Source organism: Pimephales promelas, chromosome 13 (genome assembly GCF_988280905.1).
Source record: "Pimephales promelas chromosome 13, fPimPro1.hap1.1, whole genome shotgun sequence".
Taxonomy (NCBI): domain Eukaryota; kingdom Metazoa; phylum Chordata; class Actinopteri; order Cypriniformes; family Leuciscidae; genus Pimephales; species Pimephales promelas.
The window spans coordinates 151,114-167,914 of record NC_142781.1 but is presented as its reverse complement, the minus strand read 5'-3'; the positions used below and the strand labels follow the sequence as shown (position 1 = coordinate 167,914).

The window sequence follows — 16,801 nt, the reverse complement described above, 5'->3', positions numbered from 1 at the left end:
TCATATGACAGACAATGTTCTGTCCGAGAAGCTCAGGATTCTGTGTCAAAACTTCGGTTGGTGCTATCAACTCCAGAGTCAGCAAAGGACCCATCCCGTCTTTCAGGAACATCAGGGACATACTAGGCCATGCCTGTCATAAAGTCCGTTCAGTCTGTAATATCACAACAATATGTTGTTTACAAAATAACTATGCAAAAGCTATTGTTTCACATGTTTAAAAAAAATGTGTTCTGTGGTTGTATTGTTGTGGTGTACTTGTGTTCAACTTATGCTAATTTTTTAGCTGAAGCACTACAATTTTAAGCAGTTTTTTATTTGTAGGATGAACAAGTTTTAGCTGAAAATTCTTTTTGAAGAGATTTCTTTGGATGTCAGCATGCTTTCTCTGGATCCTCCATCAGAGTTTCGCTCCACTACGTCTACATCAAGTTCAAATACAGAGGAAGAAGGAAGTGGTACATACAAAGAAAGAAAATGGATAGTAAATGAGTCAAAGTTGATGCAGTTGTTTACCAGATGCCCTCAATGTGGACACTGTCATTGACACTAAAAAGTTTTCATTTGCTAGCCTCCTTCGTGTCAATTGGGAATGTACAAACGGCCACGAAGGGTCTTGGAACTGATGCAATGAAACTGGCAGACAACAACCTTCTTGTGGCAGCGTCTACTCTACTCACTGGTGCAACTCATGTTGACATCGCAGACTGGGTTAGGGTTAAAAATCCAGCAGAAAACCACCTTCTATGCAATCCAGTCATCCTATTTAATCCCTGTTGTCGATGTTTTCTACAAGGAGCATCAGACAAAATTAGATTTAAAGACTTGAGGTTGCAGAACGTTTTACAAGAAGGTGCAAATTTATCAGGGGATGGAAGATCTGATAGGCAAGCAAAATAATTTTTTTTTGTAAAAGTTCAACACTGTTAAAATACTGTGATAATTATAAATGTGCATCTTCATTCGATTGTCTTTTTAGTCCTGGATTCTCTGCCAAATACTGCATATACAGTATGATGGACGATGTCAACAAAAAAGTTGTCCACTTCGAGTTGGTGCAGGTCAGTGAGATCATGAGTTTTTCCCCCTGTTTATGACATGGTGACTACATAAATTTGTTAATTTATTTAAAAAAATTAAAAAACTAAATTTTTACCTACTCCCCAAATATAATCTATGAAAATTATTAAAAACTATTGAAGATTTATTTTTTATTATTATTTATTACAGGTTACTGAAGCAACTAGCTCTGTAGCCATGGGACCAGTAGCCTTCAAAAGGTGTGTAGACTTAATTTTGGACGTGATCACCACAGACAGGCCCCCCTCAATCAGAAAGACTATGAGGGTCGATTACCCTCGTATACAACACGAGTTCGACATCTGGCATGTTGTAAAGGGTATGTATAGTTTGCTTTACAAGTTATTAATGCTCATCTTGAGTAGAATTACATGAATGTTGTTCTATTTTAAATGCAGCTTTGATTAGTGGTGTTGTGGAAACAACAGGTTAACAGTATTATTTAAGTACTGAAAGTTGTGTCTACATGCTCTGTTTCGACCAAAAAACCTATCGATCTGAAATAATAAAAAAATTCAATTGTTTTGTAAAGGGTTCTTCAAAAAAATTGCTGTCACTTACAAAAAAAAAAGAGAATCAAGACCTCCAGCCTTGGATAAAAAGTATATGCAACCATTTGTGGTATGCATGTGCGTCCTGTGGCGGTAACCCCCATGTATGTTATCTGCAATATTTCACAGTAAATATACATTTCTGAATAAATAAATAAATAAATGTAAGTAATTTATTTATTTTTCCATATTTTATCTGAGAAATGGAAATCCCTTCTCCACCACATTTGTAGTGTACACAGATGGACAGGAGAAAGAATGTGATCACAATGACCTAAGTCCTGACCAACAACGACGAAAACGTTGGCTGAAAAGGGAATCTCCTTCATTTCACACTCTGTCAACACTAGTATTAAATCCAAGACTCCTGAAGGACCTGAGACAAATGGCCTCATTCAAGAATACAGGCAAGCTGCTTGTAAACAACACATTTTAATATTTGATATGTAATTGTTCATTGTACATTGTTTTGTTGTTTGTTTCTCAGGCAGTCTTGAGGTGTACCACTCTGTTCTCCGAAAGTACTGTCAGAAGATTCTCCACTTTCACTACTCCTCAATGGTTGCTCGCACACAACTGGCGGTCCTTGATCACAATGAAAACATAAATCGTGAACAGGCCACAACCTCATCAGGCAAGTACACTGCATAAAATACATGTTCTACAAGTAATTTCATTTTTTAAAGTACACATGCATATAGACATATTGCTGAATTAATTGAAATGGACAGGTACACAGGGGTATGCTTGTTCATTATTTCTTGCAGTAAGTAATAATTTTTTATTTTTTCTGACTGTTTTAGGTGTTCCACGATACAATGTGTTTTTTCCCAAGCAGTCGAAGGAATGGGTGGCTAGGAAAATTTACCAACCCAGAACTTTAGGAGGAACTTCTGGTAAAAGTTATGGAGCGGCGCAGTGACCCCACTGTTGTTTTCAAGGACCCAACCTCGCAAGTTGTTGTTCAGGAATCACCACCGAACATTGCTTCAAAACCCAAAATGAACAAAGCAGCAGCAATTGAAAGGCATGTTTCAAGGTTTCAAAAGTAGACAGCCTTGTTCTACATCATTCCTTTTTAACTTTTTGTCCGTTTTCTATTTTTTTGCAGCACATACGTTTAGAGGTATTTTTGTAGGATACAGTTCACAATGCAAAAAAAGAGTGTTGTGAGCACCAGATAACTGCATGTAAATATCTAAATGCATATCATAAATAAAAAAAAACATTTACTATGGATTGACTCCGACTGAAGTTGAATGTGATACTGTAACCATTTTTTTTATTTATAGCCTCTATGTAAACAACTACAACAGATACATTTTTGTATTTTTTATTTAAATATTACAAAGATAAACTGTACACATAAAGGGTTTGTCTTCAGTAAAAAGAAAAATATAAAAAATATTCTAAAAAACATCAAATCAGTCCAAAAGCTTCTTCAGCTTCTTTGAAACCCACATACGTTCCAGATGATGATGGGTATCTTTCACGTATACTCCACTCCACTCCACACACGATGGCAGAACTTTCCTGTTGTGTCTTCCCAGTTTTTCTCCTTTGAGTATCCACTCCAGTACAACACGGTATGCCACCAGTCTACACTGACTGTAAACGATAAACAAGATACATTGTTACTACAATGGCTGTATGTGTAACAAGTCATTGTAAAAAAAAATAATAATAAAAAAATCACATTAAATAAATACTTACTCAACAGTTAATGTGCCCCCTGGTCCTTCCGGCCTCGGTCATCGCTTCCAATTCACTTTTGGTAAGTGAAAAAACACGTCTAAAACACTGCGGCTCAGTAGGGGCGGAAAGTGCAATGCAGATGTCGTCTCATCTGCTGAATGTTCCACGTGTTCAAGCTGCGGCATTACTATGTCCCACTCGGTGCAGCACAAGCTCTCTATTTCTGTAGGCATTGTATGCAATGAAGACATTTCCACCACCAGGTCTCCATTGCTCTTTGTCTTTCCGAAGCTTGTGACAGCGGTTGCTGCTGTGCAGGAGCTTCTTCCATTGCTCTTAGTACTTCGTCCGTGCATTCGGGTTCAAATAAATATGACCGGGCAAAAAAATGCAAGTCTTCCTCTCCTCCGTGTCGAAATCCTTAGACATTTTTGCGAAGATTGTTTTGTTTACAGCGCGCGTCTCCCTCAGACTGTAAACGAAGCTCGGGCGCACAAGATAACACGTCAGCACAGCAGCGTCATTGCGGACGCCTGAACGAGCATTGACAACAGAGCCGGAAGACAATACAATGCTGAATAAAGTCGTTGTTTTTGCTATGTTTGGACCAAAAAGTATTTTCTATGCTTCAAAAAATTCGAACTAACCTACTCATGTCACATGGACTACTTTGATGATGTCTTTATTGCCTTTATGGACAAGAACAGTATAAGGTACATACATTTACAATGGAGGGATTTTTCCGGTCAGTCTGATGCCCCGTTTACACGAAGGGAGGACGCAGATATCGCCCTGCTGTTTGGCCTCTCATTTACACGAAAACACAGTTTTTATCACAGAAAACAAATATTTCTAAAAACTCCAGCCAAAGTGGAGATTTCTGATAACGCCGGTTATGTGTTGCCATGTCGACTGTGGGAAACGGGGTTTTAAGTTCTCAAACGTCACATTATGCACCAGTAAATGTTTCTCTAAATACCCTGCTGTGTGTAAATGTGGCCTGAACATAGCTTACAAATCTCCCACATCTGACAGACTTTCACCTGAAAACTGAAATTCAGAGAGAGAGAGAGAGATATTTATTTTTTTAGCACAGTGACAAAACCCCATCATTACAATATCTCCAAAACAATCAACACACAAGTTAAATCCCCCTCAAACACAGTATGTACAACAAACTTTATTGAAACACCACTGCAAAATAAAGGTACCCAAATCTAGATCTAGTAAACAGTACACTATCCTGGCAATGCCTATTCTGAATCATGTTTTTCCTGGAAAAATATATTGCCATTTTTGCTTGGCCAACGGCTATGTGTAAATGTGGCCTGAACATAGCTTACAAAACTTTCACATTTGACAGACTTTCACCTGAAAACTGAAATTCAGAGAGAGAGAGAGAGAGAGAGAGAGAGAGAGAGAGGAGTAATGGAGCTGATCGCTCACTCACTTCTAGGCTCCTCCCACTCATCTTCTTCCACCAATCAGAATGCTGGGAGACTCATTGATCGCAGCTGCACTGGTCTGCAAAAGTTTTTAAAAGCTCTTGTGGTGAATCAGTGTGAGTCTGACACTCAGATCTCTCTCTCTGTCATTTTCCTTCCTGTGGTATGGTAATTTCATTTTCCTGCCTTTCAGCTCCAATCTCTTCTGGGCTGTTAAAACAGATCATCTCCAGAATAAAACTGTTTTTTGTTCTAAAAATGGATGAAAGCAGAAACTGAGGCAGAATGTAAAACTGGGAACATAATTCTGCAAACTGGCAGCTTTAAAGTTTGCATTAAAATAGATTTGTGTTTCTACATTTGGGATTTGTTTTATTTTATATTATAAAAAAAGAAGCAAGAGAGAGTCCAATCAACATCCCTCATGCAGGTTTAAAACAACATGAGTGCTAGTAACTAGGCTAAATAAACTTGCCAGAAAAAGAAAACCCTCTTTCAAGACATTGTTTTTAACTTTTTACCTAATGAACACAGACTTTTCCTTTATTTGTAAGAACACTTCCTTCCCCAACTAAACATTCAAACACTGGATTTCCCGGACTTTTGTGTTTCTGATCATATGCTATTACTGAATCTCCCGATCAAAACACACGAGAAGATGCAGTTAAATAACCCGATCATCAACATTAACAGCATATAAATCATTACTTATGTTACAGAATGAAATGTTGGCCCAGTGGGGGTTAAAGGACTCGATTTACTCCATATATGTGTTTTGAGTCTGATCTGGATGTAGTCTTTGATATAAATGTGGTAAGGGCCTGTTTTATATATATATATTGCAGGGTCTGATATTCATACAACAAAATATTCTGGGGCCATGGCACTTTTGACAATCAAAAATGCTTTTTGTTTGTTAGTTTCTTTGTTTTTTTTCAACACTTGTGGGTAAAATGTGTTAAAAATAATGTTGTACTATCTGAATGAGCTTTACAGGACCTATATTTATCCAGCCTCAGAGAATCACTCCCAAGAACATTGCTAAGAATTGTCTTAAGAGTAAAATAAATTTTTTTGTTAAAAGCTGCGCTTAAAAGTTAATCATCAGTCGTAATTTAAGTGAAGTGTAGGACTTAACCTTAAGTGTCGGTCTTGGAGATGATTCCCAAAACCCTTTGCTGTGACACAAACAGGATTTTCTTTGACATACAGATGGTAGACAACCAGATTGACTATTACCACCGTGAAAAGTGCGGCAAAAATAAACCAGTCGCATTTTAAAGTTGTGAAATGACCACCAGGTGGCGCAAAGGGACATTTAGTGAAAACAAAACGTAATTATGTAAAAGAAGCCTTCACGTAAATGGAATATAGCAGAACATTTAATGAATCAAAAGTTAAAGGTGCTCTAAGCGATGTCGGATGACGTGACTTCTTGTTGACGTTAGTGATGGGCAGATCGAGGCTTCATGAAGCAATGAAACAGTTGAAGCAAATGTGCCATTTTGTTTCGAGGCTTCGAATCAATCCGACACCCATCTCCACGGCGAAACCTAGTGGTCACTTGCAGGTGTTGATCTGAAACAACCTTTACAACGAGCCATTAAAAAATGTGTTTTTTAGGGGCCAAGCACCAAAGGGGCTGAGGACCTTATTGTGTTGGTTTTCTTATTATTATTATTCCGCAAATGGGAGTCTATGGCCGCCCTATGAACTGTAAGTAGGAAAATGATGTAATTTGGCACACTTGTAGTGATGCTAATGAATAGTAATTGGACCAATTTTTGACCCTCTAGGACCAACTCTAGCGCCACCAGCAGTTCAAAAATTCAACATTGAAATGGTTATAACTTTTGAACCCTTTGCTTTAGAGACATGAAACTTAGTGCACCTGATTTCTCTCATCGTGCTGATTACAACCAATACTGTACATTAAGACCCTACCCATTACAGTAGTGGCCATTATGAAATGTACAGTTCTCAGTTTTTTTGCTACTCCTTCAAATTTTGTCCAATTTTATCCTAACATGCACTCAAATGATCTTCAGACTGAGCCGCATAAAAGTCCTGTTCCCGAATGTTATTATTTTTTTTTTATTCATTTTTGTTCAAAAGTTATGATGTCGCAAACTTAACAAGGTCCACCTAAAATTGGCTAAGAGGCTGTATTTTTGATCGGCCAAAGATTGATCAAACGAAACAAAAATTGGTACACTTCATTGGAAGCACTTTGTCAGAAAATCATAACTGTGGTTTCTATGGATTCCTGGCATCAACGGCTATGCACTGCTGTTGATGCTGAAATGCTTCCTTTAATTGCTCCTTGCTGCAGTTGGTCTGACACATGTTGGCATGTGTTGTCGTCTGATTGTGCTTGGTCCCGGTAATTGCTGCTTGCAGCTATATTTTATTATTATTATTGTATTTTTCTAATATATGAAGCTTGTAATCTGTAGTCTCTTCACATTGCATAATGTGATTTTGGTCATGAAAAATGAATATTAATTAAAGCTGCAAGCAGCGATGGGCGGGCCCTCGCACCTGTAGCACGTTGGGGTATGAGGCGGCCGCGTTGCATATTCTGCAGCTCAGCCGATGCAGCTATGAATTTGCTACGCATCCAAATCACCCAAAAATTGATGAAAAATTCAAAATGGCCAACTTCCTGTTGGGTTTAGGGCATTGCTCCAAGAGGCTTTTTTGTATGTCTGGACATGATCCATGTGCCACAGAAATTGCGTACATGTAGGTCAAACGTGCGGTGGGGGCTGCTTCGTTAAAGGTCACTTCCTGTTTCCAGCATGTGGCGCTATGACTGTGGACTAATTTCAGCAAGTACATGTGTTCAGGGCGGGACTATTGTACAGTATAACGTATAAAATTTCCCGCAGGTCTGAGGATGTACACTGAAGTTAAAATAACTTCCTGTTTCATGGCGAATCATCGACACCATGGACACGCCCATTGACGAAAACGCGCAGATAGCACAACTTTACATCGTCAATGCCTTTAGAAGGCACAGCCGAAATGTGAAGTCGATCCGACTAAAGCCCTAGGAGGAGTTTGTTAAAGTACGTAATGAGTAAATCATCCAAAAATGGCGGTAAAATTAGAAATGGCTGACTTCCTGTTGAGTTTAGGGCATCGCTCCAAGAGACTTTTCTGTGCGTCTGGACATGGTAGATGTACCACAGAAATTTCATACATGTCTGTCAAACATGCGCCGGGGGCTGCTTCGTTAAAGGCATTTTCCTGTTGCCAGCAGGTGGCGCTATGACTGTGGGTGAATGTCGGCATGTAGATTTGTTCAGGGCGGGACTCTTGTCAAATGTGTAAAATTTCATGCAGATCTGGGCATTTAAAGCCAAGTTACTACAACTTCCTGTTTCATGGCGAATCATCAATGCCACGGACACGCCCATTGACAAACGCGCAGATAGCACAACTTTACATCGTCAATGCCTGTAGAAGGTACAGCAGAAATTTTAAGTCGATCCAACTAAATTCCTAGGAGGAGTTCGTTAAAGTACGGAGTGTGTAAATCGTCCCAAAATGGCTGCCAAATTCAAAATGGCTGACTTCCTGTCGAGTTTAGGGTATGGGTTCTTGAGGCTTTTTTGTGCATCTTGATGTGTTGCACGTTCCCACCAAATTTCGTGCATGTAGGTTGAACGTGGACGAGGGGCTAATTTTTTCAATTTTCTAGGCGGCGCTAGCGAGCCATTTTGCCACGCCCATCCGCGAAACCCACAAAAAACGAAATTTTTCACCAGTCCTGACATGCGTGCCAAATTTGGTGAGTTTTTGAGCATGCTGTGACCCCGAAAATGGCGCTTACTTTGTAAATAACCCTAACAGTTTCAATAGGGTCCTCGCACTGTTAGTGCTCGGACCCTAATAATAGAAATCAAGCCACAATGTCTCACTTTCTTATAGATTTTTATTCAAAAATATTTCTCTGCTGTTGAAGGACTCAGCCTACTTCTTTTTTTACAGATAATTTCTCCAGCCTTTGAAAAAATTCTCTCACAAGGGACACTTGTTGCTGGCATACAAAGATATTTTTTAGCAAGGACATACAAATGAGGAAAGATTACTGCTCTCTCTTTCCAGTAAGTTAGGGGATCATGAGTTCTGGGCAAAAACGCATCGCTGAGGTATTTTTTTCACTTTCACTGTGTCATCAGCTGTAGCATTGAGTATCATCTCGGTCTCACAGATACGATTGTCAAAATGTTCCCATAAACTGTCCCGTGTTTCAAATGGTGATGATGGGCCTGATATTGACATTTGTGGTTCTGAATGAAAAGAAAACTGCAATTAGTAACAAATCATAAACTGACGACACATATGAAGTATAAATTCCATGCTTCACATTACATAAGATAACAGACTGAAACTCACCAGGAGTTGTACAGATCTTCTTGTAGATGTGAGCCTATGAGCCAACAAAGGAGAAAACCATATTAATTAAAATAATGACAACAATATGAGAGTTATGGCCAATTAAGACGGGTAGTATGGTCATTGTGTCCTGCCTACTTGTACTGTTGATTCCTGCATTGCATTCCCTTTTTTCTGTGCAAGCTTGTGCTGCAACATCCGGTCCAGTGGTATGAGCTTTGAAGAAGACACTCTCTGTTCCTCTGACATCTCTGTTGTTGCTAGTTTGAATGGTTGAAGTAGTGACGATGATTGTTGAATAATGTCATACTCAAGACTTGTCAAGGGAGCAGTATCTCTGTTTAAAGTGGAGTGCAGCACCCACTGGCTCACGTTGCTCATACGAGTGTTATAGCATGTCGAAATCTGCTGTTCCATCTCGTCTCAACCTCCTGTATCATTTTCAGACTTGGTCTGCCCATCAAGCCCTGCATCTCCACAAGCTTGTCCTTTGCTTTGCAGCTGGATCTGAACAACCCCACTATCTTTCTGGCGTATTTCATTGATGACTGGGGTTTGATCCAGGGCCTTTTTCACAATCAAATTTAAATTATGAGCAAAACATGGGACATGGTGAAGGTGGCGAAGCTGGGTACTTAAGATCATGTTGGATGCATTGTCAGTCACCATGCACTGGGAGGTTATTCCCCACTCAGCCATTAGCAAGGCTTTAGCCTCCATGAGATGCTGGGCTGTGTGGGATTGGTAAAACCTCCTTACACCCCGTAAACAGTTGCATTTTTGCCTCTGGTGTTATGTAATGGCATATTACACCAAGATATCCATCCATATTACTGGAGGACCACGTCCGCCGTAAGGCTAAGAAATTCTGCCTTTTGTAGGTCCTCCATTGTCTTCTCCTTGGTTGTGTTGTAGCTTTCGCTGACCATTGTTTTAAGCACCTTCCGGGATGGGAGGACATAGCTTGGATCAAGCTTGTTCACAAAGGCCCTGAAACCCTCATCCTCCACCATGCTGCAGATCCTTCACCACCATGTTCAGAAGAGCCTCATCCAATTCCCTCTGTCTGCCTTTTAAAATAGAAGATAAAACACACTTTCAGACAAATATATTGGAAAAATAGTAGCCTACCTCTGAAAGTAGTCTACTGGTTCATTTGGAAACCTTCCTAAACAACGTTAGGTTATGAATATTTATGCACAGTGTGCAGAGAAAGATAAAGTGCATTGTAGAAGTATAACAATTAGAAAAAAACAAGGATGTCTTGGCTGTAGATTGGGTACTCATATGTAGATCTATAAAATGTATATTCACAAATATAATATTATATTGACAACATATATTATATTCATAGTCAATCTGTTTTTAAAGCGATTAGGATGTTAGGTATGGCTTGTCTATGGCCTTTCTAAATAGTGTCCCAACAGTTTGGTATTATAATTGGCCAATATTTCAAACAATGCATACCTTGCTTAGATGGCCCAGCAGTGTCAGTAACAGGCCTTGGTACAGGGGCAATGCTACCATCCTCTACACCCCGCAGAATGGCAGGATGAGTGCTCCTCAAATGGCGCATCATGGATGATGTATTGTTGCAGTAGGCTATCTGCCGATCTCAATACACACATCTCACTTTACTTGGGGTTTCCAAATGGAAATGCTCCCACACCACAGATGTATGGCATCTCTTCTGTTCAGCCTCCATATCTATATCTATCTATTAATCTATATGTCTATATATATTTCTATCAATGCATGTTTAAATGCGTCACTATATGTACTCTGTCTGTCTCGAAGTCAATGTGTAATCCTAAATGTCGTTATCACCAAAAATCTGCTATCTCAAAACCAAACTCCTCACAGAAACCCACGATTTGAAAATGCGTTGACAACTTTTATACTGTGTGATTTGTTCCCGAACCGACCAATCAATCAAACCCTGACTCGGTAGACCATGCCACCTGATGAAACACTCAGAAGCTTCATTTAGCCGTTGTCACGTGACGTGGGTGTTTTGAATCACGCATCGGATCAGTGTTTCCAATAGTCTTTGCTTCAGGATCTCGCAAACGATCTTCTGAACGTCTGTTTTGCGTCAGCCATAGCTGACGTTTAAAGTATTTTCAAACAAAACGAAGAGCTAGATGGACCCCTCCCTCCTGCTCATACACACAAACGCCACCCCAGGGCCTTCTTGTCAGTCATTGGCTGGAACAGTTTGTTATATTTCGTGGAGCGGGTCGCCGTAGTTTGTTTTTGTTGCCGTTTGTGGAGCCTGGGTTGTCTGCATAGACTGCGTTTTTTGACAGTGTGTTAAGGGGACAGGCAGCTAGCGGATAGTGAGGAGACGTTTGCTGTATGCGACAAAAAAACGTTTTGGCCTAAAAACGTACGAGATCGCTTAGAGCACCTTTAAAGGTCCCCTGACATGGGTTTTTTGTAGTATTTTATTATGTTTTCTGGGTTGCCCTTATAATGTTAGTATGTTTTTTAGATAAAAAATTGTCATAATTTAGAAATAAAAGGCATTTTTCCTAGCCTGATTTTAGCCTGCTTAGAACGCTCTGTTAGAAGGGGCGTGTCTGCTGAGGGATTCAATGTAACCGCCCACTGCTGTGATTGGCTGACATGCTTGCATATGAAATAGCTATATAGCCTGCTACATGTGAAACTCTCTTGAATACGTTTTACTACAGCTGATATACTTTTTTACTATTACAGATATCGAGATTACTGATTCGTGAGAAGTTTTTGGAGTATTTAGATTCTCATCATATAAAATGTTGCTGTGATGAGCATTTAGACGACTCAGAGACGACTCAACGCCTGCGATATGTTATGCCGCCGTTTTAGACATAAACAATATTTATCTTTAATATTTATATATAAACAATATGAATGTAAGCCAGAGGAGAACTGGCCCCCGACTGAGCCTGGGTTCTCCCAAGGTTTTTTCTCCATCCAATCTGATGGAGTTTGGTTCCTTGCCACTGTCGCCTTGCTTTTGGCTTGCTTTGTTGGGGTTATTTAATATTTAACAATATTATTGATCTGTGTTGTACTACTTTCATGTTATCACTGTGAAGCTGCTTTGATACAATCTGTATTGTGAAAAGCGCTATATAAATAAATGTGACTTGACTTGACTTGATTTAGCAGCAGCAGATGACAGTCTGTCGATCGCTAGAATGAAGATCTTATCATTAGGCACGTTTCCATTACAGATTTGCGCAAAACTTTTGCGATATTTTCCAAATGTCGATAAAAAACTATTGCGAAATGACGCTGTTTCCATTAACCGATGTTATGCGACTAAAACGTCTTATTTTTCCTCTCGCGATACGTCATTCCAAAAATCATGGCAAAGGACTTTGGTAGGTTTATTCACAGACATGCACCGTACTAGATTTTATTATTATTAATGGAACGAGACGTGGTGTGTTATCCAAGCATTAATGGCAGGGAAAGACACGGGGTTCCTGGTGTTTCTCCCTAATATTTCTGATTCGTTGTCTTGATGGCATTTCTTTGAGGTTTAGAGAGGCTATTCCTGTAATTATTATTGTTTCTGTTTTTTATATGAATTTAATAAATAACTATCTCGGATTATGTCCAAACGGTCATTGCAAAACGAAAAATGAACGGTTGTTGTACTATTTTTTTCACCCCAGGTCCGCCTGAACACCGTGCATCCAAGGTGATCGGTTTCACAGACAGGCTGCTCCTCAGGATACGCAGGAGGCTCTCTGGTGGCCTGGGTGTCTCTGAACCTCTCCTTCACATGGAATACGTTAGGGCATGCATCGAAGAGAGTGGGTCATGGCAGCTCTGTGGTGTTCGTGTGGAACGTGCTGATTGTCAGTGGCCTGTGAACATTACCTAAGCACACATTTCCAACAATGACCCACCCCAGGTCTAACGTCTGTGCGTAAGGCAGGTGGTGAGGGCCATTCACCTGTTTGCGGACTTTATGTACTCTGATAATGTCTCGTCCTAAGAGAAGCATAATGGGGGCTTGCGGGTCAATGTCTGGGATGAGGTGAGCCACTGACCTTAGATGAGCATGATGAAGCGCTACTTCGGGGGTTGGAATCTCCTCTCTGTTGTTCGGTATATCAGTACATTCAATGAGGCTCGGCAACGGGAAGCGAACAGTTTCATCTAAAGACTCCACCTCATAGCCACTGGCCCTTCTGCCTGCTGATGGTTTCACTCCGGCACATGTTCTCAGTGTGTAAGGAGCACTTGGACTTGGGTCATCAAACATGTCAAAGAACTGTGAGCGAACCAGTGACCTGTTGCTCTGCTCATCCATGATCGCATACAGTTTCAGAGCCTTTTCTCCAAGGCCGGCTGGGAACACTTTAACGAGGCATATCTTCGAACAGGAGCGGTCGGTGAGTTCCCCTCCAGAGACTTTTGTGCATTTGCTGGTGACCTGAGACTGCGCTGAAGCTTCATCCCCCTCCCCGCCATGCTGCCAGGGTGCAGGTCCAGCCTCCTGCTGCCAGGGTGCAGGTCCAGGGTGAAGCGTGGGGTTGTGCCCGTCGCTCTTACATTCAAAACACTGGACATTGAGTTTGCAGTCCTTTGCTATGTGAGACGAGGAAGACAGACATTTAAAACACACATTGTTTTCTTTGAGGAGTGCTTTGGGCTCGTCAATGGGCTTCTCTCTGAACGCTCGGCACTTACGGAGAGGGTTTGGCTTTTTATGCAACAAACACAGTTTTCCGCTGTCGTCTGATTCTGTTGGAGGCTCACCCCTGTCAGATGTAGCTCTGGGTGATATCTCTGTCTTGTGGCCGGAGACTTCTCGCTGTCTGTTCGGCTTCCATGCCATCTTCTCTGTCCTGGGGGCCATGGCTGTGTCATTTGCGATGCGAGCCTGCTCGCTGACAAAATTGACAAAGAAACCAAAGGGAGGATAGATAGCTCACCTGGTTTTGATAACGGTGCCATCTTGTCTTCCCAAGGAAGCCAATCAACAATCTTTTAGCGGTATCTTTTTAAAAGCACACCTTCAGAGACCTCTGTGATGCGATGGTTGTTCTTCATGCGCCTCGCAAGCCAAAAAATGAAAACTAGATGGGAAAAAACATTGTCGTTAACTGAAATAAAAATAAAAACGAGCCATTACAAAATTATAGAGCAAATGTCCTTAGTTTTGCGTCTTTGAAAATGAATTTCATTTTAACGCTATGTACACTGTCACGGTTGTGGTGCAGGCAGATGAAAAGGCAGGATTCCAAATAATATAACTTTACTTACAATATATCTAACACGGATACAGGCAGGCAGAGGCAAACACAACGTAACATAAGACAACGACCGACAAGGACAGACTGAACAGAAAAAAACTAAATACAAGCATGAATCAAACATAACTAGGTGAAGACAGGTGACACAGATGATGAAAACGATGAACTGGTGGATGATTGAGGGAGTGAGTTCAGGTGTGGAGACAAAAGGATGCTGGGAAGTGTAGAAGATGACGAAAACAGAATAGTGCAGACGAAGACTGTGACATACACGCAGTGTGTTCGTTCAGCCCGGTTTAGCCGCATTTCATTTCCCTGTAATGCTCTCCGTCCGTCTCTCTCACATGCACGTGCACGCACACACACACACACACACACACACACACACACACACACAGACAGCCCCTCCCCTCCGTGCACTGAACGCCGCATCTCCATGAAAACTAGGGTTCGATGTTGTTCTTTTTACCTAATGAACACAGACTTTTCCTTTATTTGTAAGAACACTTCCTTCCCCAACAAAACATTCAAACACTGGATTTCCTTCTGTGTTTCTGATCATATGCTATTACTGAATCTCCCGATCAAAACACACGTGAAGATGCAGTTAAATAACCCGATCATCAACATTAACAGCATATAAATCATTACTTATGTTACAGAATGAAATGTTGGCCCAGTGGGGGTTAAAGGACTCGATTTACTCCATATATGTGTTTTGAGTCCGATCTGGATGTAGTCTTTGATATAAATGTGCTAAAAGCAAAGGGCCTGTGTTTTTTTATATATACACATTGCATGGTCTGATATTCATTCAACAAAATATTCAGGGGGCCATGGCACTTGTGACAATCAAAAGTGCTTTTTTTCAACACTTATGGGGAAAGTGTTAAAGATAATGTTGTACTATCTGAATGAGCTTTACAGGACCTATATTTATCCAGCCTCGGAGAATCACTCCCAAGAACATTGCTAAGAATTGTTTTAAGAGTAAAAAAAAATTTCTTTGTTAAATCATCCAAAATTAGTCAGATTACTACTCATTACCATTACATGTGTGCAAATGTTTCTACTTGTGGTTCATAGGGCCGCCACTGACAACCATTCTGGGTGATGAAGAACAATTAATTTGACGTAAAAGCACTGCATGTTGTATGTGACGGCTTCAGATGAGATCATTCTTAGACACAAAGCCTGGAATTGTAGTATAAATAAGGGACCGTTTTGCTCTTAGTTCAAATCAATTTAATGTCAAGTTTATTTGCAACAAGAAATTAATTTTCCTCCATGCAATCATTTTAATTCTGAATATTTACAAATGTAAAACAAACAAAAAACACACACACTGATACAAATCACAAATACTGGCAAAGGTAATGAAAGTACAACAAAAATATAGAACATAACACTACATAAATGCTTGACAATATGATTAAACCAAATGAAAATAAAACATTTTCATGCAGTGAAAAAAAAATCATTCCTTTTTGTTTAATTGTATGCCTACACATATCAATGTTTTGTTGGCACGTTTTGGTTCTTGTACAAGTGGTGTGTGGGATGGTGGCTCTGTGTCAATTTGTGTGTCTTCAATAGCATAAGGAGGTGTGTCAGTTGGTGTGTGGTGGTGTAAATTTGAAGTAAGTCTTTATCCTCGAAGCATGGTGTAGATGGTCCAGCTCTGTCGTCATCAGTCATTGTAGTGGTGTTGGTCTCTTTTGACTCAATTTTCATGATAAACTCAGTGTGTTGTGACTTATTTCTGGTAGTTCAAGTAGAGAATCAACAATATCATCATCAGATCGGCTGTGTTTTAAATCAGCAAGTGTGCCAACAATGCTATTGCCAATTTTTACTGTAAACATTTTGCCAGATGTAGATTTCATGGTAAGTTTTCCATATGTTTCAATTTGGGTTTGCAGTTGATTTGAATTGAGTTTGACATTTGTCACACAGTATTTTTGAGCTGGATAGTGATTGTAATGGGATGTTTTAATGGACAGATATAAGTGTTTGTTATTTGTGCGCCAATTATTTCAAGTTTTGAGTGATTAAGGATGTGGTTGGAACAAAGGTTGTGGAGCTTTGAGATTGAATGATTGTGAACTCTGTCTTTTGTTGTAGTAAAGTATGTTTTGTTGGTATATTGTCTTACTGATATGTTTGATACACTGTACCACTGTTCACTGTCGAGGCAGCGCTCGCCCCAGACAGTCAGTCCGCAGATGATGTTGTGTCACACTCTGTAAATGTTTTTTTTCCTGGAAAGTTCCATCTCTCATCACATTGTGCCCTTCACTCTCTCTTTGCACAATTTTCACATGGAGTAGTACCTATTGAAAAAGAAATGAACACAAGAGTAGTA

At 40.1% G+C, this 16,801-nt stretch overlaps 1 pseudogene; it reads right to left on the bottom strand.

The window, feature by feature from the left end:
- Positions 1 to 3,050: 3,050 nt before the first annotated feature.
- LOC148973772 (uncharacterized) lies at positions 3,051 to 9,424 on the bottom strand (annotated as a pseudogene).
- Positions 9,425 to 16,801: the final 7,377 nt, after the last annotated feature.